The sequence below is a fragment of the Panthera tigris genome, chromosome B1 (genome assembly GCF_018350195.1).
Source record: "Panthera tigris isolate Pti1 chromosome B1, P.tigris_Pti1_mat1.1, whole genome shotgun sequence".
NCBI classification, from domain to species: domain Eukaryota; kingdom Metazoa; phylum Chordata; class Mammalia; order Carnivora; family Felidae; genus Panthera; species Panthera tigris.
In genome coordinates this window covers 145915333-145939312 of record NC_056663.1, presented here as the reverse complement: position 1 = coordinate 145939312, position 23980 = coordinate 145915333, and the positions used below count along the sequence as shown (strand labels likewise).

The window sequence follows — 23980 nt, the reverse complement described above, 5'->3', positions numbered from 1 at the left end:
TATCTAACGCACATTCAGTCCCCAAACACCTCATCTGTTGTCAACTCATTCCTTCAACAAGTAGGCCTAGATGCCTTTCAACACCTGGCCCATGGTGATGCTCAACCACACCTTTCATATCAGCAACAGCAACTCCTTACAGCCCATATTCCCTTGTGCATTTGGACACACGTTTCCTTCTTCCTGTGAAGATACAGCACGGTACAGGTGAGAAGTTTTAGTCTTTTGTTTGTTTTTTAAAGTTTATTTATTTTTGAGAAAAAGAGAGAGCGCTCACATGCAGAATGGTGGAGGAGAGAGAGGGGGAGAGAAAGAAGCCCAAGCAGGCTCTGGGCTGTCAGCACAGAGCCCAATGCAGGACTTGATCTCACGCAGCATGAGATCATGACCTGAACTGAAATCAAGAGATGATTAACTGACTGAGCCAACCAGGTGACCCTGCAGGTGAGAAGTTTATACAAGAAGAATAGATCAGGAAAATTAAAAATGTTCAGTTTTTCCCATCCATAAATAAAATCAAAATGATTTCATTGAGTCCCATGGGGGTGAGAGGAATATATTTATTCAGTTTGGATTTCTACTCTGTTTTACTAAAAGAATTCTGATGAGAAAATTACCACTACTTTTATCTGTGTCATTTTCTAACTGACACACACTAAAAACATAGAACTTAGGTATTCAGTCCAAGTCCTCCAAACTGCAAACACCTGTGTAACCAACACTAAAAACAAAATATAGAACATAACTGTTGGAATCAAAAGGTTCTCTCATGCCCCTTTCTAGTCAGTTTCTCTTTCCAATCCCTGGGCAATTACTTTCTGATTCTATCATCATAGATTTTTTTTTTTTTTAAATCTAGTCTTAGACTTCATTATAAATAGAAACATAGTGTATGCAGACTTTTTTAATCTGGCTTTTTTCACTCAGCATAGTATTTTTGAGATTCACCCATGTTGTTGCATGGAACATTAGTTTCTTATTACTATTGCTGACTAGTATTCTATTGTACGAATACAATTGACCTTTGAACAACTGTGTGAGTCCACTTACATGTGGATTTTTTCAACAACTTCAAGAAAGTACTTAAATGTATTTTCTCTTCCTTATGATTTTCACAGTAACATTCTTTCTCTAGTGTTATTGGAAGAATAAGATATATAATACAAATAACATACAAAATATGTGTTAATCGACTGTTTATGTTATTTGTATTATAGGTTTCCAGTTAACAGTAGACTATATTAGGAATTAAGTGTTAGGGGAGTCAAAAGTCATACATGGTTTTTCAACTGTGCAAGGGTCATTGTCCCCAGGCCCCCACACTCTTCAAGGATCAACTGTATACCATACTTTTCATGTATTTTACTGACATTTTGTGTATCTTCTTTTGTGAGATGTCTGCTCTATTCGGGATCCATTTTTTAAAATCAGACTGTTCACCTTTTCATCACTGATTTATGGAATTTCTTTAACTATTCAGTACACAAACTGTTTTTCAGATATATGTGTTGTTAATATGTTCTCCCAATCTATGGCTTGTGTATTATTTTGATGGTGTTTTGTGATGAACAGAATTTTTAATTTTAATGAAGTTCAATTTATTAATGATATTTAGGGTTATTGCTTTTTGCGTCCTGTTGAAGAAATCTTTGTCCACCCCTAAACTTTCTATTAGAAGCCTTTTGGTTCTAGTTCTACACAGTATAGTCTATAAGCCACCTCAAATTAAGTTTTGTACCTAAAGTTAAGATAGGAGTTGAGGGTTCCTGAATAATGATTAAGTTGAATTGTATCACTATTTGGGAGAGACACGGATCCAGCCCCATGTGGGTGAGGTGGGGCATAAGGCACTCCATTTCTCCACTCTGGAAAGAGGCTGAGCAGGTCCACCAGGTCCAGACCCTGACGCTAAGGCAGAGAACAGAGTAACACCTGGATGTCCGTGCATTAAAAAGGAGTTATCTAGAAACTGCAAGGTTTCCAACTCTTGTGTAATGCCCGCAAATTACACAAACCACTTTAAGTATTCTCTGGAATTATTGTTATCAAAAATTGCATTCCCATCATTTACAATTGCCCGTTATTCATCCAGTGTGCCAGCAATCCTCTGTAGGTTGGGGGCATCCTGCTCCTGTTATAATGCTTTTCTCATCAGAGGTTGCATCTTTGTCATGGGGAAAAGGATAAACACAGAGTTGGTCTTGGTTTATTCATCATTCAATTCAATACCATAGCTACCGGCTTAAATATTCATAGCCTTTTCCTACACAGAACAATTTTCTGGTGCTCCCAAATCACGTTAAAATGAAACAGAAGTCTTAACAAAAAGTCCTCAGTAAGCGGCTGCATTTGTTGATTCTGCAACTTAGTGATGTTGAGGCCTCTGAGCATTCTTGTGGCCTTTTCCTCATGGTCAGTAGATTACTATCACAACTCCAGGCATCATGTTTTCTTTAGGTTCCATGAGTCAGGATTTCAGACAGGGCACAAAAGGATAGATTGTTTTTGTTCCACAGTGTCTGGAGACTAGCTGGGGAGGTAGAATGGACTGGGAGGGCCTCGAACAGCTGAGGTCTGGAATCATCTGAAGGCTCTTCACTCCCATGCCTGGCACCTAGATGTCATATCTCTAAGACATTTCTCTCCACATGGATAGGGCTTCTCATGGTGTAGTGGCTTAGTTCTGAGAGGGGGACAGCCCAGATGGACAGCACCAAAGAGGGACAGCTCAGAGTTCCACGAAAGGCAGTGTTATACGAAAAAGCTCACTGGTATATTTTAACTAGCAGCAAGGAAGAGGCAGCTTTCTGGGTTTTTCCATCTTGAAATTAGATCTTTGGCTATTACTTGGGAAATTATTTGTCACTCATGTAGAAAGGGATGACAGATATCCTTGAATTTCCAAAACTAGACCACCACCAGAAGCGCTTTGTCTGTGGGGTGGTCACCTAAGATCTCTAAACTTTAGTTTCCCCTTTGTATAATAATAATACAATAAGAGGATTGTGATATATACTAATATAATATGATAATATTAATAGAATAGAACAACAATACTACTTTGGCTAATTAATATAAATGTTAAATAACTTACCCATGATGATGTCTGGAACATGAGAAGTAATTTTCATAATTGAATTCCCTATTCTTATCTGCCTGGTGAAATCCTATTCAGTCATTGCAACCCAGCTAAAAGACATGTACACCAAAAACTCCCTCCCTCATCAGAGTGAAGTCAGTTCCTTCTATGTTTCTCACACTTCAATTATAGCACTTTAATACGATGTTGTAATTATGCATTCATTCATTCAACAAGTATTTATTGAATGCCTACCATGTGTCAAGAACTGTGCTTGAGAATAGATGTACATACAATGTTTACTAAAAATGGTCTGAATCCCTACCATCTCAAAGCTTACTCTCTAATATCTGCATCTAGACAATTCCCTGATTGAGAGTCACCACTGTATTTTATTCAGCTCACACCATGGCATTGGTAGATTTTCACAAATATTTTTTGAATTAATTTTCCACAAAATATAGAGTAGCTTAATCCTTGTTCCCAGCTAGTTTATTGTTAGGCAATCAAGTACAACCTGTATTAAAATAAATTAATGCAATACTAACAGGTAACATGTCAATTTAGGGGAACCTGAGATCTCAGAGACACTAGGTTGGGAAAGGGAAGGGAGGAAGGAAGGAAGGAAGGAAGGAAGGAAGGAAGGAAGGAAGGAAGGAAGGAAGGAAGGAAGGAAAAGGAAGGAAGAAAGGAAGGAAAGAAGGAAGGAAGGAAGGATGGAAAGAAGGAAGGGAGGGAGGCAGGGAGAGAGGGATCAACGTAGTAAACCTCATTCACATTCCCAGTTCAACCAATCCTATTTCATGTTTGTACTATTATTAGGTGAATTATTACTCAAAATCTTTGCAGGAGAAAAGAACGCAACTGGTCACTTTGTGGTCCTTTGTGGTCGTTCAACTTTGATCTACAGGGGACCAGTTGCAACCAATACAAGCCTGCAGAAGAACAGCTATTCAAAGGAGCTAGAGTCCTGTACTTATGGAATTGAAACACACAGGTAAATAATCACCCTACGGAATAGTCCTTGTATGTATCACCATATCCCACAAGAAACTTCAAACACAGCTCAGTTATCAGCTGAGGACACGCACTGCACAGCTATTGCTATGTGTCTAAGTAAAAATGAGCCTGGTGCCAACTTCCCTTCAGAGGAGAAAATACAAACACATAAATGCACAGACAGTTCCTTCTCCTGTTCCTAGAAAAACAAATAAGGAAAGAATTCCCTGCTACCCTCACCAAATTCTAAATGGAGAGGGGAAAGAGGTACGCAAATCTCTGTGTGTGACGCATGATAAAAATTTATTCCTCTCATGTCTTTCCAAGATCATAAAAAGTAAGTTGGTAGCTGTCATCATGGTCTTATCCTGGACATTTATGGATAAACATTAAACACCCTGGAGTATTTTTTTCCAATTCAAATCTAAACCCAGGTTTACAATGACTGTCTGTGTTAAAAGTAATGTGTTCACATGTGAATTTCTTGAACTTTTTAAATTCAGGGAGTTATGTGTATGGGCATTTACGTTTAGGTGTATGCTGAGTTTTCTCTCTTTCATTCTCCTTGTTTTGTGGGAAGCTATAAACACATTTTAAGGGATTAAGTGGTCAGTTAACAAAGTCTCACAGATGAAAATGGTGTTTCTAAATACTGGATATAATCAGAGGAAAACAGTATTGCTTATCAAGTTGACTTTGCACGCGGGGAGGCAATCTGAAGGAAGTGAAGAGTAAATTCAGATCACAGTACTAGATCGTTCCAAATTGTCAAAAAGTGGAAACAGGCGAAATGCCCCTCCACTGAAGACCAAGTAAATAAGAGGTGGTAGAACCATACAGTGGGATAATATTCCATTAAAAAAAAAAAAAAAACGAATGAAGGGGCATCTGGGTGGCTCAGTAGGTTAAGCGTCCATCTCTTGGTTTTGGCTGAGGTCATGATCTCACAGTTTGTGGGTTTTAGCCCCGTGTCAGGCTCTGTGCTGACAGTGCAGAGCCTGCTTGGATTCTCTTTCTCTCTCCCCTCTTTTTCTGCCCTTTCCTCACTTATGTTCACTCTCTCTCTCAAAATAAATAAATAAACTTTATATATAAAAAAATGTGATGAAGAACTGGTGTGCTACCACATGGCTGCATCTCGAAAACATGTAAATTAAAAGAAGCCAGTCACAAAAGAACTCATATTGTAGGATTCCATTATGCAAAATGCCTACAATAGGCAAATCCACAAGGACAGGAAATCGATGAACGCGTACCTAGAGCTGAGGGAAAAAGACCGTGGGGGGAAATGTGCACTGACTGCTAATGGCTGTAGGGTTTCTGAAGGTGATGAAAACGTTCTAAGGTTAATTATGGCAATGGTTGCACAATTCTGTGAATAGACTAGAAACCACCAAATTTCAAACAGGTGAATTGTATGGTAATTATAGTTCAACAAAGCTGTTAAAAAAAAAAAAAAAAGACAACACTTTGTAGCAGTAAATGACACAGACATCTACTTCGTGTCTAAAAAAGTCAAAAAAATAAATAATTGCTCATACTTATAAAAATAAATCTGGGAGAATAAAGAGGGAAGCAAAACTGGGAGAAAGAATCCTCCTGAGTCTAATGCCAGAAACTAACCATATTGTGTCTCAGCCAACTCGTGCAGCCACCAAATGTTCTAATAATATGTGGCAAAGTTTCTCCACCTGCTTCAGAACCCCAGTTAAATAAAAAGTCCTTAATACTGGGCAAAGAAGTTCTATAAGAATAAAAGAGAAGGATTTTTTAATGCATTTTATTTGGAAAGGTCGAATAGGAAAACAGAGCCAATAAGAACCAAATAGCAAAATGTTACTTTTATCAACAGTACCAGTTGTAAAAGATTAGCTAAACAAACATAATGTCTCTGGGGTGGGACCTTCCTTAATAAAATCAAAGGCCCAAACCAGCTAGTGTTAAACCCACTTTAGAAAAATGCTGCCAAGTGCTGTCACCTTAACTCAGGATAAAATTTTAGAAGACAACTTGATTTTCATATTAACCATATTAGGTGCCTTGTCTATGTTTATGAATCATTAAGGAAAGATTTCAGTTAAATATAAAAAGTCCATGAAGAAAATACTGCATACAATGCTTAGGGTATCACTGATTAGAAGAAGCTGCAGATAAATTAAAACAGACTAAGGGATTAGTATCTATCAGGGTGCTTAGAGTGCTGAGTAACAGAGAACTATAAGAAATGGAAACAGGAAACGATAAGAAGTTATGTGGAAGGAGTGCTCAGCTGTTCAACTTGACCTCAAGGATCCTAGGACTTTCAGTCTTTCAACTTTGTACCCCATGCTCCAATCTCTCTGAACATCTCCAAGCTGAGCACAGCAGTTCTAGGTGACGGCTACTGACAAGTCCATGTTCAAAAAGTAAAAAGAAGAAAAAGAAGGAAGGAAGGAAGGAAGGAGGGAGGGAGGGGCATCAAAGCAAATAAGGCCCTTTCTTTTATTTAGGAAAGTCTTTTCAAGCATCCCCTGGCTGACTTCCCCTCAGCTCATGGGGCCAGGATTGGCTGTATGACCATGCTTAAACCAAACCCTATCAAAGAAAATAAAACCACAATGAGTGGTTCATTCTAACCATGATTTGCCCCTGGAGCCGGAGAGGAGAGGTCATCCCCCAAAATCAACTGGGAGGGTAGAACAATGAATAAAGTCAGGGCTCTTCTAGGACGGAAGGTGAGCAACCATCATAAGGGAAATGTGATCAGAGTGCTGAGTGATCCAAACACCATCTCACATGAAGAATAAAGTAAGGCTGTTTAACCTTCAGAGGGAAAGGCTACGAGGATGTCTTCAAATATGCAAAGGAACATATGGAAGAAAAGATCCCCCATCAATCTGAGGCTTTACAAACTACAGCTCTCCAATCATGTATTCAGGGCAGACCCGTGAGAGGGCAGTAATTAGACTATTCCCACCAAAGTAGACTCACCACCTCCTGAGAACATAGTCTTTGGATAGAGGGTTGAACTAGCTAATCTAAGTTTGGCTGAACCAAGTATGTAACTTCCTTCCTCATCTGCCTTAACAAATCTGCCAATTCAAGTTAAAAACCTAAAATGATGTTTGTAAATGGCAAGAAAATAAACAGCCTTTTCTCAAATTTGCCACATAATAAAGAAAATAAAGGAAATTCAGAGGGGCCTAAAGTAATTGTAAACATCAGTGCCATTTTCTTTTCATCCTTCTTGTGTTCTTCCCTCACATCCCCATCCCTATCACAGGCAACTCTTCCAATGGTTGGTCTAAGTAGAACAGATTGCAGATCAAGCAAGGGCTCTAGTCTCAGCCAGAATTTACTAAATAAATACCAATATCTGAGAATTCCTTATGCCTTTCTTCGCTGTTACTTCAACTGCCAACATGAACGAGCAAAAGGAGCAATGAAAGAAGCTGCCATGAAGACCATGGGAGGAGCCCCTTCCTTCCAATCACATCCCTCTTCTCTTCCAAGGCCTTCTTTCCAATTTCCACTCTGACCTATTTTTATGCAGTTAATATTGATGATTGTTTAGACAAATAATATGATCTCAACCCAAATTTATTTGGCTTTAGGAACAGAACTTCAGTCAATTTTGAGCAGAGTTATTAAGTTTATATTCAATTATCATAGTATTAGAGTCAGGACATTCTCCCCCGTACCACATTTGAAAATAATTTAACAAAATGTAGATGTGAAATTTACTTAGGTTGTTGCTGTATTCCAAAACAACTCAGATTTTGAGATGTGAAATGAGAAGGACCTAAATTTAATTGAGAAAAGTCTTTCATCCAAACTTCTTCATCTTAATCATTTACATCTTCATTTACACATTCGATGGCAGATATTATAAAGAGCACAACTGGCTCTAAAAGGCAAAACTTCTTACCTTAATGCGGCAATTGTTAGAGAAAGTTAGTCTTTTCCTTTGTTTCAGAGAGGAAAATCCAGTCACCCCCATGTAGCTCACATCTAAAAATGTAACCACTTCTGTCTGCTGCCTGGAGATTTCACCAGTGCCATACTTGCCAAGAGCATCATGTTGCACGTACACAGAATTTTCTCACCAAACACCTAAACCTATTGTTTCCAATTAATTGTTTCCATTAAATAGTTAATTCTTGAGTATAAATCCAGTGGTAACTTCCCTATTTTTCTCTCACCTGATCTTCTGTCTGTCCTGTATGCCCTTCATCTTATCGCTCACTCCCTAGAGAGGAAGCTAACCAAGTTAAAGGTTCAGGCACTTTACTTGATTGGGCCACTGCTGGGGCCCAGGGAGAGGCCCTAACAGTGTTTCCATGATGCATTTTAAGTTTGCAAAAATAAGACACTTAAACCCCAACTTGTTAAGACTGCAGCCTCTTTCACTTTGACATCCTCTCTACCACACTTGAGCTTATGTGGGGAGGCCATGGCAAGCATTTTCAGGATCTGTACAGACAGAAATTCAGTGGGGTATATATTCATTATGGGTCCAGTGTGATAGATTTCTGTGGTTCATAGTAACTTTCTTGTATACTTCAATTATTGCTAGTTGTCCACAGGGTAAAACTATCTTGCTGAATGATGACACAAAAACATTAGTAACAAACTAGTTTATGAGTGTCATCAAGTCCAAGATCATTTGTGATTAGTCACTGTGTGTGAAAACTTGAAATGCCCTGAAATCACAGAGTTCACATATGAGAGAAGTTTGATAGATGTGTCCCACATTTTGGCCATAATCCTAAAAACTTATATGATATCATCAGTCATAGGCAGTGTTGCTACATTATCAGTCATAGGCAGTGACATTAAAATAACTTCTTTAATTTTATCAATAATAAAAATATAATCTTGATGGGTCATATCTTTCCACTCTCTCTGTAGACTATTACATTACAAAATTGTTATCATATGAAGAAGCAATCCATGAGTAAGTACCCTCCCTCAAAAAAAAGTAGAGGAAAGAGTATTACATAAGTATAACATGTGTTTTGGTTAATAAAATTGTTTTCTCCTGAATTTTGTGATATTTGTGGCATTTTTTTAGTTCTGTACTTTGTAATTTCTCCTGATTTCCCTCTCACTCTAAATGATCACATTAGTACTTATTTTTGTATTAATAGTTCTATATAATTTATCTTTAAAAGGAACTCCACATTGATGAAACTTCAGATCCTACAAAACCTAGAGCCACCTTTGTCTCATTCTTGAAAATGCTATTTTTCCTTGGCTTCTGGGAAATCATACTCTCCTCAATTTCCTCCTATCTTACTGACAACTCCTTCTCAATATCATTTACTAAATCCTTCTCTAAACCATAAAAGCAGAGGTGCATTCTGGGCTGCCTCCTCCTTTCTGACAATTTGCTTCCTTTAGGTGACCCCATCCAATTTATGGCTCTAAAGAGTATCTTCCAACTGTTAATACCACCTAATCTCCCGCCCTAATCTCTTTGTGAGGCTCTGTCTTGGTTACACAGCTGTCTACTCAACATCCCCACAGAACTTCTAAAGGAGTCTCAAACTCTCCATGGCCAAAATAGAACTCTTGAGTTTCCTATCTAAGCCCACTGATCCCCCAGTGGTCCCCACTCAGGAAATGGCCCACCAGGCTTTTCCTCACATCTAAAATCTGAAAGTTATCCCGGTTTCCTCTTCCTCCTACTCCACATGTCACATTCACCAGCAAGTCTTGTCAAGCTCCCCTCAAAACATGTCCCCAATCCATTCCTTCTTTGCATCCCCCTCATTTCTACCATAATCCAAGCCACCATCATCTCTCACCTGGAAAACATGAGCCTCTGCCTTTGACTCTTGGCACCCCCAACCCCATTTCATGTACTACACAGACAGGTGATCTTCTTCCTTCTTCCTTCTTCCTTCTTCCTTCTTCCTTCTCCTCCTCCTCCTCCTCCTCCTCCTCCCCCTCCTCCTCCTTCTTTTAAGTAAATCATACTATATCATTTTTCTCCTTAAAATGCTCCATGGACCCCCATGGAATTCTTTTTTTTTTTATTCTGGCTTACAAAGCCATACAAGGTCTGGCTACTTCCAATCTTTTTGATTTTGTCTTCTAACAGCATCCCCATAGCTCACTGACCTTTTTTAAGCAGTCTTCTGCCCCAGATATGTTTTAGCAGTCTTCTGCACCAGCAGTCTTCTACATCTGATCCTCCTGATTTTCCTCACATCTTGCACTTTCTTTTCTTTCAGTTTGCAACTTAAATATTATGTCCTCTTGACCATCTCCTATACCTCAGTCATTTCTTGCCACATCACCCTATTTTATTTCTCTGCATCACAGTTAGACCACTGCTAACCTGATAGTTCTCTTGTACGTTTATTGGCTTACTATCTGTCTCTCCCTAGAAACCTTGTATGACATTTTCACTGTGAATGTCCCCACAACCTGGAACAGTGTTTCACATACCTTCTTAAGCCCTCAATACATTGTTCTGAAAAATGGCACTAATGATCTTGACTATGTGTATCTATGACTCCAGGCTTGTCTCAAAAAATTATACTGTTTGGTTGAAAAAAGGGTGGACAAAGCTGATATTACACCTTTATTCACATGAGTACTGCTTGGAATGATAATTTTTTCACGTCAGAGAAGCAATGAACCATATAATTGGCTTTTGTGGTCATAAATATGCTCCGGGAGCCATTGGACCAGTCTTTGGAACTACTGAAATCATGTAAGGCCCTACTGCCCTACAAAAACACACTGTATTTTGTTTTTCAGGTGAGATTTGTTTATTGTGTCTTTGTAAGAGACATGTTACAAAAACTTACATTTAATACACTGTATGAATATCCCCAAATTGCTGTTCTTTGTGGAATTCTTTCACAACCTGGTGTTTTATCATGCCTGTGTAGAGGTAGCAATTGGTTTGTCTTAGAGAAGTTTTCCTAAGCTTTCAATGGTGACAATGCTACAAATGCATGTAAAGCCTGCCATGATTATGCCATCTAAGAAAATCTATGGTAAACTACAATGTCTGTGGCAAATGTCTTATTACTACAAAAGCATAGACTCCATGAAGCTTTTCTCAATCAGTATTGCTGGTCCATTCCATTTGGGTGACTGGTCATCACCACCATCTCTCTTGCCTCCCTTGCTAGAAAGGCACAGGAGGAACCAGACATATAAAAACAGTATATGACCATTGCCACCCATCACTACCCTCAGAAAAAGAGAAAGTGGGAGGAATAGGAGAGGGGGTTCAGGGAGGAAGACGAAAAGGAAAACAAAAACAGGAAGGAAAGAAAGGAAAGAATGAAAACAGGAAGAAGGAAGGAAGGAAGGAAGGAAGGAAGGAAGGAAGGAAGGAAGGAGGAAGGGAGGGAAGGAAGGAAGGAGAGAGAAATGTAGAAAAGGAAGAAAGGAGGGAGGGAGAGAAAAAAGGAAGGAAAGCAAGAGTATCAAATAAGATGTTCCAAAAGAAAATAACACTAACACACAATTTCCATTATTTTCACTGTAGAGACAGAGTGCAGACAAGTGAAAGGATAGCATACGTTTTCATGAAATCATCTACAGACCTTTAGGGGTGTCAAAGCCTAATTCTGGCTAGAGAAGTCGGCCAGATACTTCAAACTGGAGAGGATCAAATCTGACCCAAACCTGGCTAGATCCACAGATTCTTGAAGGTCAAGTAACACTTACACAAACCAACAGCCTGGCTAAAGTGGATCTGAGCTACCCAGAACAGATGTCAGTTTAAAAAAAAAAAAAAAAAAAAAGGCAAAAACGAAAACTGTTGTTAATGAGAAAAGAATGACACAGATTTCTCAATCATGTCTGAGGTCATTTCTTACTGGCAGATTCCAAATGGTAGCAAACCATGAGTATACTAGATTAGCAGTCAAAAGAAAATACATGAAACTTAAATTTTAAAAGATAGGTATAGAAGCACTAGTGGAAAAGCTAGCACTACTCCAATGCCAATAGATTTAGAAATGAGGCCAATGAGATTTTATGACACAAAGTGAGCAATTTTCAGACCCAGAAATTTGTAACTACAGATACAGAAATAGAATGATACCAGGGAAGGGGGGGGGGGGTGTTACAGTAACTTGCCTCCAAATATTTTTCAAATTTTCAAAGTAATGAAACCAAAATATATTTCTAAGATTTTTCATAAATAAGTTATGCATGTTGTAGGAAATACAATCTACCCACTGTGTTCATATGTAAATGGAGCATTATTGAAGATTTTAAACAGATTTTAAACCTGAAAAACAATATTTTTCAGGTTTAAGGGATTTTTCCCTTTATTCAAGGAGTCACATTTATAAAAACAGAAACTGACTGCAAAAATAAAAGCTTGTGTTTTGAAATCTTAAAAAGCATTGGCCTGTTATAAACTTCATCATCTGTAAAGTATCATCTATAACAGATCATGTTATATCTATAATATATTTTCTTTGTTAACATAATTAATATACCATAATTTAATAAATACTGTCATAGTATGTATAACAGTCCATGAACATATGTGGGCATTATTTCTTTCATAAAACTGTTCATTCTCTTTTTCCTCACAAACAAAATTGTCCCAATTGTTCCAGTACAAGCTGGAACTTACGTAATTTACATTTCATATTGCTTCGAAATGAAACTGTTTGCTTGAGCTGCATTTTGTGCCTAGGTAACAGCTCCTTTAGCACAAGAGCCCACCAGCCAGTAAGATCTTTGCTTTCGATGTGCCTCAGCAACCAGCCTCTTCTTTTTTTTTCTTTCTTTTTTTTTTTTTTTTTTAAGTAAGCTCCATGCCCAGCATGAGGCTTGAACTCACCACCCTGAGATCAAGGAGTCACACGCTCTACCTACAGAGCCAGCCTGGTGCCCCCAGCTTTAATCTTTCAACTAAATGTCTTTCTTTTTTTTTAATTTGTTTTTAATGTTTTCATTTATTTTTGAGAGAGAGAGATAGAGCACAAGCAGGGGAGGGACAGAGAGCAAGGGAGACACGGAATCTGAAGCAGGCCAGTCTCTGAGTTGTCAGCACAGAGTCCAACGTGGGGCTCAAATTCATGAACGATGAGATCATGACCTGACCCGAAGTCAGACACCTAATCAACTGAGCCACCCAGGTGCCCCCTTTTCAACTAAATTTCTTAATAAATCAAATTCAGTACTGGTCTGGGTCACCTACCGTTCTCATAACACAATGCAGACCGAAGCCAATTTTCTGTATCTGGGGTGCTGGCCTCTCTGCAGTACGGTTGGCCTTAGTCATACACTCCTATGAAGCAGGACAGGTTCCCTTGCCTTTGGTACTCTCCCACAACCTCTTTCAAAGCCTCTCCCACAGTTTTGATCTTACAGACAATTTGTTATAAAATAGTTTGCTGTCGAAAGGACTAGAACTACTAAATTAAAGAAACCCACAGGAATACGGAATTGTGATTAGAAAATATATAGTAATAAGGAATGTAATCACATCACTAATTATATTATCATTAATATGCTCATATTAATAAAATATAGGACCAAGTCTGGATTAAAACCACCCACTGCAAGTATAAATTGTTGAAAAGAGGTTTGTAGTGGTTTGGAACACAAGCTTTGGTGTCTGGCAGACCCAAGGAGAAATCCCAACAACTTCAGCTTTCTCTGCAGAATCGGGATTCGTACAGTAACTACCCCAGAGTGGCTTCAAGGATGGATGGCACAGGGCTTAACACGAGCTTGACACGAGGCACTTAACACCTATTATCTGGTTGTTCTAAGCATTCAGTAGGCTTTGTCCTAGATAATATCACCCTAGTTTAAAAATTACCTCAATAAAAGATGACAGATAGAAGACGACCAGGGGAAGAGCATTAGTAGCAATAGCAGGATGAAACAAAGGTTGAAACAGTCCATGGTGCTTGGCCTGGATGTGTGGGACTAGGGAGGGGGAAACGAGGTTTGAAATGTGTGAAGCCAGAATCTGGACTGTGGAATAGTCTTCCTATCTTCAGATGTGGAAAATTTTAAGTAAAGGCACTGATTTTCATCAACGCCTGCTCAAAACGGAAACTCTCCCCTATGCAAAGTATATTTGAAAATACAACCTATATAACTATGAATGCTGCATACTGGTTTTACTCTCTTTTGATGAGAAATGTGTGAGATCGAATTTATCCGAATTCCTGCATTTGAAAGGCACAACCCAGTAGCAGTACCACAAATAGTGCAGGTGATGATGTGCACATACACTCACCAATTACCAATAATAAAACACAAATTCTGATTAACCATGCTAGAAGAAAAACTGACTTGACTTTCCATATTCTCTACAAAAATGATATTGTGCAATCACTGACAGAGAGGCAAAGTAAGGGAGCCAAAAAATGGAGGAATAAAAAAAAACATACAGAAATATGTCAAGCAGTTACTTAATAAAAATATTTTGTTTCTCCTGGAGTTTGTGATATTAGTGGTATTCTGTCAGCTTTATCAAATTTGTAATGATTTTTTTCTCCTGCCAAATATTCACTATTGTATCTATTTTTGTATTGATAAAGTTGTCTTGATTTTTCTAAACTGTGGTCTGCAAAATCATACAAGTTTCAGTCCCCGCAAAATGTGAACCACCCAACTTTAGTAGACCCTGTATATCTTGCACACTGTTTATAGTGAATTGCTTCAATGTCTGTTATATCCTATAATCAAAGAAGAAATACATTTTAAACCGTTTCTTTTTTTTTTTTATAATTTTTTTTTTTAATGTTTATTTATTTTTGAGACAGAGACAGAGCATGAATGGGGGAGGGTCAGAGAGAGAGGGAGACACAGAATCTGAAACAGGCTCCAGGCTCTGAGCTGTCAGCACAGAGCCCGAGGCGGGGCTCGAACTCACAGACCGCAAGATCATGACCTGAGCTGAAGTCGTACACTTAACTTACTGAGCCACCCAGGCGCCCCCATTTTAAACCATTTCTAAATGATCTTTAAAAGTATTCAGATCTGGGGTGCCTGGGTGCCTCAGTCAGTTAGGCGTTCGACTTCAGCTCAGGTCATGATCTCACGGTCTGTGAGTTCGAGCCCCACATGGGGCTCTTGTGCTGACAGCTCAGAGCCTGGAGCCTGTTTCAGAATCTGTGTCTCCCTCTCTCTCTGCCCCACCCCCTGCTTGCGTTCTGTGTCTCTCTCTCTGTCTCTTAAAAATAAATAAACATTAAAAATTTTTTAAAAAGTATTCAGATCTGCTGAAAATGCTATATAATTCACTTACACCCACTTATTCTTACCAGCGATTACTTCCTCATGATCCCTACCTTCCCGGCTAGGCCACCATTTGAAGAGGAACTATTTTCTGCATACCACACTGCTTAGAACAGCGGGCTGATCTTGTATTGTTAGTTCATTATTTATATTTGTATGTTCACTTTTTCACTGTTCTGCTTTTAAACAGAGCACTCACTGTGTTGCCTCCAAACCAACACAGGGAGGAATTACAAAAGGATCAAAAGACATAAGAAAGTCCTTGAGAAACTTACTAAAGTGAACATACTCGGAATGGCATTTATTGGAAGATCACAGTCTTAAATTGGTAGAAATAACCATGGAAGGAAAATACCCAAAATGTAAACAGTAGAGGTCTTTGAGTTGTAGGGGTGTGAGCATTTTTTTTCTTTTTGGAGGTTTGAAATATCTTTTAACATGTCTAAATGCTAAATGAAATAAAGATGTGCCACAGTTATAACAAAAAACAAATGAAGTAAGCTTTTATCTAGTAACCTGAAATGCCCTATGTTAGTGAGTGAATTTTACTGGGCTCTGTTTGCTCATTGTTAATAGGCATTACTTACAAGAAACTGGCAGAACAAAGCCAGGATTAGAGACAAGTCATTTACATTTATGGGTTGAAACTCATTAAACAAATAAACAGTAATGATACTCTCATTCATCTGCAATATAAGGGAACAAAATCAATCTTATTTTTATAGGTTTGGAATGTTCAGCAATCTGGTATCCAGTCAGGCAGAGAAGAATGAGAACTGCTCCAAATTAGATATTACATGCTTCTTGAATTACTTAATACAGATTTTTGGATTTTTAAAATAGAAATGGTTGCTTTGCTTTCAATGGAATGCAGTAGTTCCTAGGTAAGTCACTAAAACTGGGAGTGTCACATGATGCTTCCATGTCACCAAATGAATGAACATTTACTGAGGACTTAGTATGTGCTAAGAACATTGCCTGCTCTATCCCTGGTCTGTAGGTACACTACTATTCCCTTTCCCCTGAGTTGTAAAGGTGACAGAGATAACCAGTGGCAAGTGTAAGATAAACAGATTCTCCAGCCTGGATGTTTACTATGTGGGTCTGTCTTAGGTTCGAATCATGAAAGACTGATTCAAAACCAACCTTTACCCTTAAAACATAGAGCACACTTTACATCCTTCTTTCATACTCTGATTTCATTCATGAAAGAAACTCATCATCTCTGTTAGGCAACTATGAGAAAGGCAAGTTGCTGTGACTGATCTTTTGGAGATAGGATGCAGAGCAGAGGGTAAGGAACAACAGAGGCCAGGGAGTCCCTGGCATTGATTGACTGCTAACTTTTTCACTTCAGCGACTGAAGTCTATCCCACACTGACATGAGAGCAGGGCTTTAATAGGGTAAGTCTAAGTCTGGCAATATTTGGAGGTGCAGTTGGTGGTTCTCGTGGTGATAAAGAGAAAGAAAACTGATAACTTAATTTTCTTACTATCAGGAGAATAGACGGAATCCTGGAGCTGTGTTTAACATTATTAAAGTATAGGATATACATCGCTGAAATAACAGGTTTCAAATATCCAGTTCACACAAGCCAATTATCCCAGAGGTCTACATTCTCCAATTATAGTGTACCCCCCTCCCTCCCTCCCTCCCTCGCCTTCCTCTGAAATAAGGCCACATATGCAACTAGAGACTAAATGATCACAATTTTAATTAAAAACAAAGACTAAAGGCCCACGGGCTCCTTGCCTGAAAGACAGTAGCAGATGAAAAATGCTAGAGGTAAGCACAGGAAACTGACAAAATAATAGGAACAGTTTGCTCAAAAAGTTAAAAATAAAAATTCCATATGATCCAATAATTCCACTACTGGGTATTTACCCAAAGAAAACAAAAACATTAATTTGAGAAGACATATGCACCCCTATGTTGATGTTTATTTCAGCATTATTTATAATGGCCAAGATACGGAAGCACCTCAGGTGTCTATTGATAGATGAATGTATAAAGAAGATGTGGTGTATATTGTGTGTGTGTGTTATAGTGTGTGTGTGTGTGTGTGTATATATATATACACACACACTATATACACACTATTGAATATTACTCAGCCATAAAAAAGGATGAGATCTTGCCATTTCCGACAACATAGATGAATCTAAAAGGTATTAGGCTAAGTGAAATAAGTCAGACAGAGAAAGACAAATACCCTATAATTTCACCTATATGTGGAATCTAAAAACAAAACAAATGAATAAAGGCACAAACAAAAAGCAGAAACAGACCTATAAATACAGAGAACAAACTGATGGTCGTCAGAGGGGAAAGAGTAGGAGGGATGGGCAAAATGGGTGAAGGTGAGTGGGAGACATAGGCTTCCAGCTATGGGGTGAATAAGTCATGGGAATAAAAGGTACAGCATGGAGAATACAGTCAATGGTATTGTAGCAGTGTTGTATGATGACAGACGGTAGTGACACTTGTGGTAAGCTTAGCATAACAAGTAAAAGTGTTCAGTTACTTGGGGGCACCTGGGTGGCTCAGTCAGTTGGGCATCCGACTTTGGCTCAAGTCATGATCTTACCATTCAAGAGTTCAGGCCCCGCGTCGGGCTCTGTGCTGACAACTCATAGCCTGGAGCCTGTTTCAGATTCTGTGTCTCCCTCTTTGTCTCTCTCTCTCAAAAATAAATAAACATTAAAAAAAGTAAAAATAAAAAATAAAGGTGTCCAATTACTATGTTGTACACCTGAAACCAGTGAACCATTGTGTGTCAATTATATTGAAATTTTTGAAAAAAGAAAAAAGAAGAGGAACAGAAAATATGGTCAAAATAAGTATCTAAAAGGTCTAGTATTGAGTTGTAAGTGGTTAAATAAAAGCAGATGGGGTTTTCAGAATAGGGATATTTTATAACTCTCTTTGGGTCCAGTTTTTTTGGGGGGAATTTGAATGAGTTATGATTCAATGAATAACTAAATGAATGATGAAAACTATGAACTCGTTTAAAAAGTGGTCCTATAACACAGTGTTTCACACTACTCCAGGCTTTGCTAAGATACCCTGAAGCCTTCTCCATGGACTCCAGGTGAAGGACTTCTAAAGTAAACAGTGGTCATGATTTTAAATAGGTACTTAGTGGCACCTCCAGATATCATAAAGGGTTTCTGCTGACGGTGCCATACCATTTTCAATTAAGAGCAGGACTAAATGTAACAAGAACCTTGAAATAACACTTAACTACTCTATGGGAAATTGTGACCACACTGATGTAATTTTATCAAGTTCACTTTGTTTACTGCCCAGAGGATATCAACTGCCAAAAACTAGCAGAACATAGGAAATATTAATGAAAAATGCTAACAAAAAGCAATTTTGTATACAAAATATCCTTTTGAGTTCTCAAAAGTACATACTATAAACTATGAAATATAAAAAAACTACAACTAGATAAGGAATGTATTAGGCACATTCTGAACCAGAATCCATCTTATTTTGATTAACTTTGGAGTTGAGGGAAGAACTCTGTTCAAGGAAGAGGCCTAAGATTATAGGGAACAGACTGAAACCAGGGGGTACAGCTTCGATGGAACTGGTAACTATGTGTTCCATACAGAGATATTAGAGATTGGCTTTCCCAATGTATAGCAATACCTGGTCATCAAGGATATTTTGGATAAAAGTTAAAAATTTATTTATTTAATATTTCAACTCTGAAATGGTTTTACAAATCCACATGATTTGAAAGGAAGAGCCTTTTAAAAATAAATCCTTAAGGATCAGTATAAAATTATCAAAATCAATGTATTTAGCATAGCATCATGATTAAGAGTCTAGGGTTTTAAAGCTGGACAGACCCAAGTCTGAACATTTTCTCCACTTCTAAGGAAAGCTTCATTTAATTCCTCAAAACCTCAGTTTCATCATCTGGGATAGTAATAAGATTAAATGAGAAAATGCAAAAGAAATTCAGTGCCTTGTGCATATAAAAATCTCAATTACACTTATTATTACTAACAGCTATCATCCTAATATCAATAATGACACTATTATCATAGAGTTATGTTATCAAGGAAAGATTTTAATATTTCAAATTTCTAAATAAAACCAGGAATAGTCCAATATTAAGAGCCTTTCCTTTTTCTTTTTAAACTGGTCATAAGCTGAATTTTCATCTAGATTTGGTCATCTGAAATAGTCACAAATCTCTTTTTCTGTTTACTGAAGCTGTCAAGATGAATTTTTTAGTTTATCTTGCTCCTCTATAGAGTTACAGAGCTCAGAAAGGGATGATAGCTATGTAACATATATCATATGACTATGTAGTGTATGTTTTAAAAATCTGAAACAACTTCAAAGCCACTAGAATTTCAAAAAAATTAAAGAAGGAAAAAAATAGGCTTCAATAATGTCAAAGTTTTAGAGACCCCCACATGAAGATTAAAAAAAAAACAACTTGCAATAATAATCAGTGTCCAAGACCAAAGATCTACTAATTCTTTTAAAAATTCTAGAGATTCATAATTTATAATAAAATCATATATTCATAAAATTCACAAACATACTACAACCATACAGAAAAACAGGCCTACAATTGAAAAAAATAGTTTGTTACCTATATCTAATTTGGAAAATACTTTTAGCTATAATGTGTCAGGAAGAACTTGCGCTGGGCAAGGTAAAAAATACCTTTATTTACTTTATAAGACCAAAGGAATATTCAAACATTGAAGGCATAATTATAAAACAATGTTACCTACTCACAAATCAAGAGATACAAAAATGTCCACAGTCTTTGACAAAGATTATCTTCCTGTGGGAATTCATTATAAGACCATGAATCAAAGGAATCATGGAGCCATGGATGTTCAGATGTATACTCAGCACATCATTACCTGTAATATCAACAACCAGAAAGAAGCTAAATGTCTTATAATAAAGCAAAGGCTAAATAAATTTGGAATATTCAATTAACACCAACATATATGTGTTGAGCACGTTCTATATGCCAGGGACATAACTAGGTAACATGTGATAGCCTTGCTCCCAACACAGTCTAATTCTCACTTATGAATTTGATGAAATATTATAAAGGTATTTAGTAGGAAGGATGTAAAACAAAAGAGATAAATCTTTGTAGTAGAAGTTAATATATAAAAAAATGAAAAAGAAAATATGAAATATAGTTGTTTAATTCACATAAAATGTCGATAGAGTGGAAAGAAATACACTCATGAAAAGAATAATTAGTAGTTAATTATAGGGTGCTCACTAATCCATTATCACCAATGTCAATTTGACAGGCTATTTCTCACGCCATCTGTTATGCATCAAACATCATCCTTAAGCATTTTTTTTTTAGTGGACAGGAGATATTTTCTTCTGTCAATTCCATCTGTTTGTAGCATCACGTGCTATAGCAGCACCAGAAATGCTACTGTACGTAGAGAATGGATATAAGCAACTAATGGAGATTCAGAAATTGACAAACCTATCCCTTCTGAAAGAGCCTGGTGAAAGAGAGAATTTTAAATACACTCTTAACGACAAACGATAAAACCCCAAGTTCATACTCTTTTAACACCTGTATGAAAACAAATCTAACTTGTCTGTTCAATCCTTCAACCATATAATGAAATGTTTTCTTATTCCCTGATCTTTGGCTAACCTAATGATTTCATTTACTTGAGCTAAGTGATGCGTTTACTACATATAATCCAGTTTTCACCCAAAGTTTTATGAAAAGTACTAATAAATATTTCACAGGTGCAAGATTGATGGACTTCCCTGTCCTGGTCTAACTAGCCACATGTTGAAGGATATTATCAGGAAAACAATCATCATTTCCATTCTTCACTTAATCCTTTATTGTTCCTTCTCTTTTCTTACTTATTCAGTCATTCAACACACATTTATCATGCACTTACTATATCCTGGATAGTCTTCTGAGCACTGAAGGTTAAGCAGTGAATAAGAAAAAAAAAAAAAAAAAATCTCTGTCCTCATAGAACTCACACTGCAATCGAGGAAGTATGAAATAGAAATAGAAATAAAAATGATTTCAGATCGCAGTAACTGCTATGAAGAAATAAAGCAGGTGAGTGGTCAAAGAGTGACAGGAAAAGGGACTTGCTGTTTTGATTCTTTTGAGAGGGGACATTTGAGCAGAAGCCTGAATAAAGTGAGGGATTGATACATTCACCAACCTTAGGGGACTATCAACACCTGTAACAACTTAAGCAATATTATATACCCCTCTTGAGAAACATAAACCAGAGAGATAATTTATACTGTTTCCTTTCTGTGCTGTTAATTCTAAAAAGTCTAGTCACAGCCCAAGGCAAGGCTTGTGGAACAATGTATAGTCACTAAGACTGACAGCCAAAGGCTAGCCTAATCCCAAGCACAGCGAACAAACACGAGTGCATTTTATACAAGTGTACCTAGTCCGTAGCTCTGAAATGCTCAAATTCTCAAAAACCAGACACCTTCATATTTTCACCAGGTTATCTATGCTTCAGTGACATCACAAATAGAACATATATTTTAATCACTTGAAGAAAAAAGAAATTCTATCTAGATCAAAGAAAGAATTAGACAAAGCCACAATGAAGAACAGGGCTAATTATTCTAATGAAGTGTCTTGCCACAGGTCCCCAAATCCCTAACTACACTACATTCTCCATCCTGCCCCTAACCATTGCCACTGCCCCAAAATAGTGGTGGGATTTAGGTAATTTTTTTTTCTCATTTTCTTTTTCAGTGTTATTAAATCTATTTTGGATATTCAAACAGGCAAATTTTTAAAAATGAAGTATTTGGCAAGGGTGTTTTTTTTTTTTAAAGAAAAATTTCCTCTTCCACATCTCGACATCTATTTTTTTTTTTTAACTTGGCCAGTTACAGGTGGCTAGCAGCAAAGAGCTCTACCCTGCCATTAACCAAATAGAAGCCTCACTGAAAAGGATCAAGAGCTCTGTGTTTCATCAATTTAACATCCCAACATTAGCACCAGCCAAGCAGACACAGCCCAGCTGCCAAGACAAACAAATGGGGCTTGGCAGAAGGGGGGCCAGTTTCTGGAGACAGCCCTCCAGTCTAAACTTCTTAAGGAGTCGGTATAAACGTGCTTTTATTGAAAGGGTGCTGCTCCATCGAAAAAGCACAGATTCAGTTCAAACACTGCCACCTTTCATGGGTGGTGTTGGCTTAAGGTGTGTGCAGCTCAGTGACTGTACAAAACCTGCGTCACTGCTACCTGTTGCTCGCTTTTTTAATCTCCAAACCAAAACTTTTGGAGCCACACTGAACACTGGCTGTTTTATCAAAAAAGAAAATAAGAGTGAAGAAGGATGCTGGACCACAGGGCCTTTCCCTGCCTCCACCCAACCTCATCCAAATAGGGAGTAACCGTAGGTGAATAAATGATTATAGGTCCCCTCTGTTTCTCTGGCCTGGAGGACAGATTTAAATTTAGTATGGGCCATCCCCCTTCCTCATTCCTCTACTTCAGTCTCTCTGCGACCAGACGTTTTCTGAAAGGTTAAGCCTCTTGGGAATGGTCGGGGCTGGGGGGAAGGGGCTCAGTTTTAAAACCTACAAAAACTGAAAATATTTTACAGAAAATTCTAAACCTTGAAATGTAACTTTCAAAACTTACCATTGACAAACATTTACTGAACACCTACTCTGTGCTGAACTCTGGGTAAGGTGCTGGGGGATACGAAAGGGAATATGGACTCACTCTCCTTATGGATCTAGCAATCGAATTCAGTCAAATAATTCTGGCAACAACTAAAAATAAAACTTACAGCATCCTGAAAGCTGGAGAGGTTTGGGTTCCCAAGAATGTGCAAAAAGAATCTCTATAAAGTATTGTACCAGAATTCCATGAGCCAGTTTGGAAAGGTAGTCTCATTGCTTAATGTTCAAACTGCATAACCTTCATCCTAGAAGTTTTAGGCATTTATGTAAACTGTGTGTCACCCAAAGAGGATTCAAGTAGTCACAGTAACAATGAACTGCCCTCACAGGAGTGGCAGGAGTATTTCATTCATTCATCCTCTAAGTACTGGGCTTCTAAGATGTACCAAGTGCTCCCCTCTAGGTCCTGAGAATATGATGTAAACGCCCCCACCCCCTGAAGTTTACAAGCCAGGTGGACAGAGAGAATATTACTAAGTTATTAAGTGAACAACATTGCTCAGAGGGGGTGACAATTTCAATGATAAAAATGAGCCTGAGCCCTGGGAAGATTTGGGGTGAAGGGACAAGTACTGGGAACACTCTTAAGGGAGGGTCGTCTAGGGAAGCTTTTCTGCAGAAGTAGTACTTGAGCAAAGATCTGAAGGAGCAACAGGAGCCAACCATGTAGAAGGAGTGGCTGGCAGAGGGAGCAGCAAGAGGAAGAAATGAGCTTAATGAGTTCCAGGAAGAACAGGAAGGCCAATGTGGCTGGAATGCAGTTACCCAGGGCGGAGTGGCAAGACTAGGGTCAGTCTCAGCCAAGGTCCAGATCATGGAAGGCCTTGTAGACCACGAAAAGGAGTTTGGATTTTATTCCAATGGTTATGGGAGATGATGGAGGGTGGGAGGGTTCAACAGGGGAGGGGGGAGAGTAACATGATCTGATTTACTTGTTTTTAAAAACCAGTCTGGCTGCATTCATTTATCCA

The 23980-nt window shown here is 38.0% G+C and overlaps 1 protein-coding gene across 7 annotated transcripts in view; it reads right to left on the bottom strand.

Moving 5' to 3' along the window:
* ADAMTS3 (ADAM metallopeptidase with thrombospondin type 1 motif 3) overlaps positions 1-23980 on the bottom strand; it is a 258656-nt gene that overhangs the window by 163674 nt on the left and 71002 nt on the right. The window contains exon 1 of one of the 7 annotated variants that reach the window (XM_042984401.1): positions 20066-20087. The exons of the other annotated variants lie outside the window; for them this stretch is intronic. The gene's annotated coding sequence lies outside the window, so the exon portion shown is untranslated. Of the gene's footprint in view, positions 1-20065; positions 20088-23980 lie in introns of those variants that run through there. 7 annotated transcript variants of the gene reach the window in all.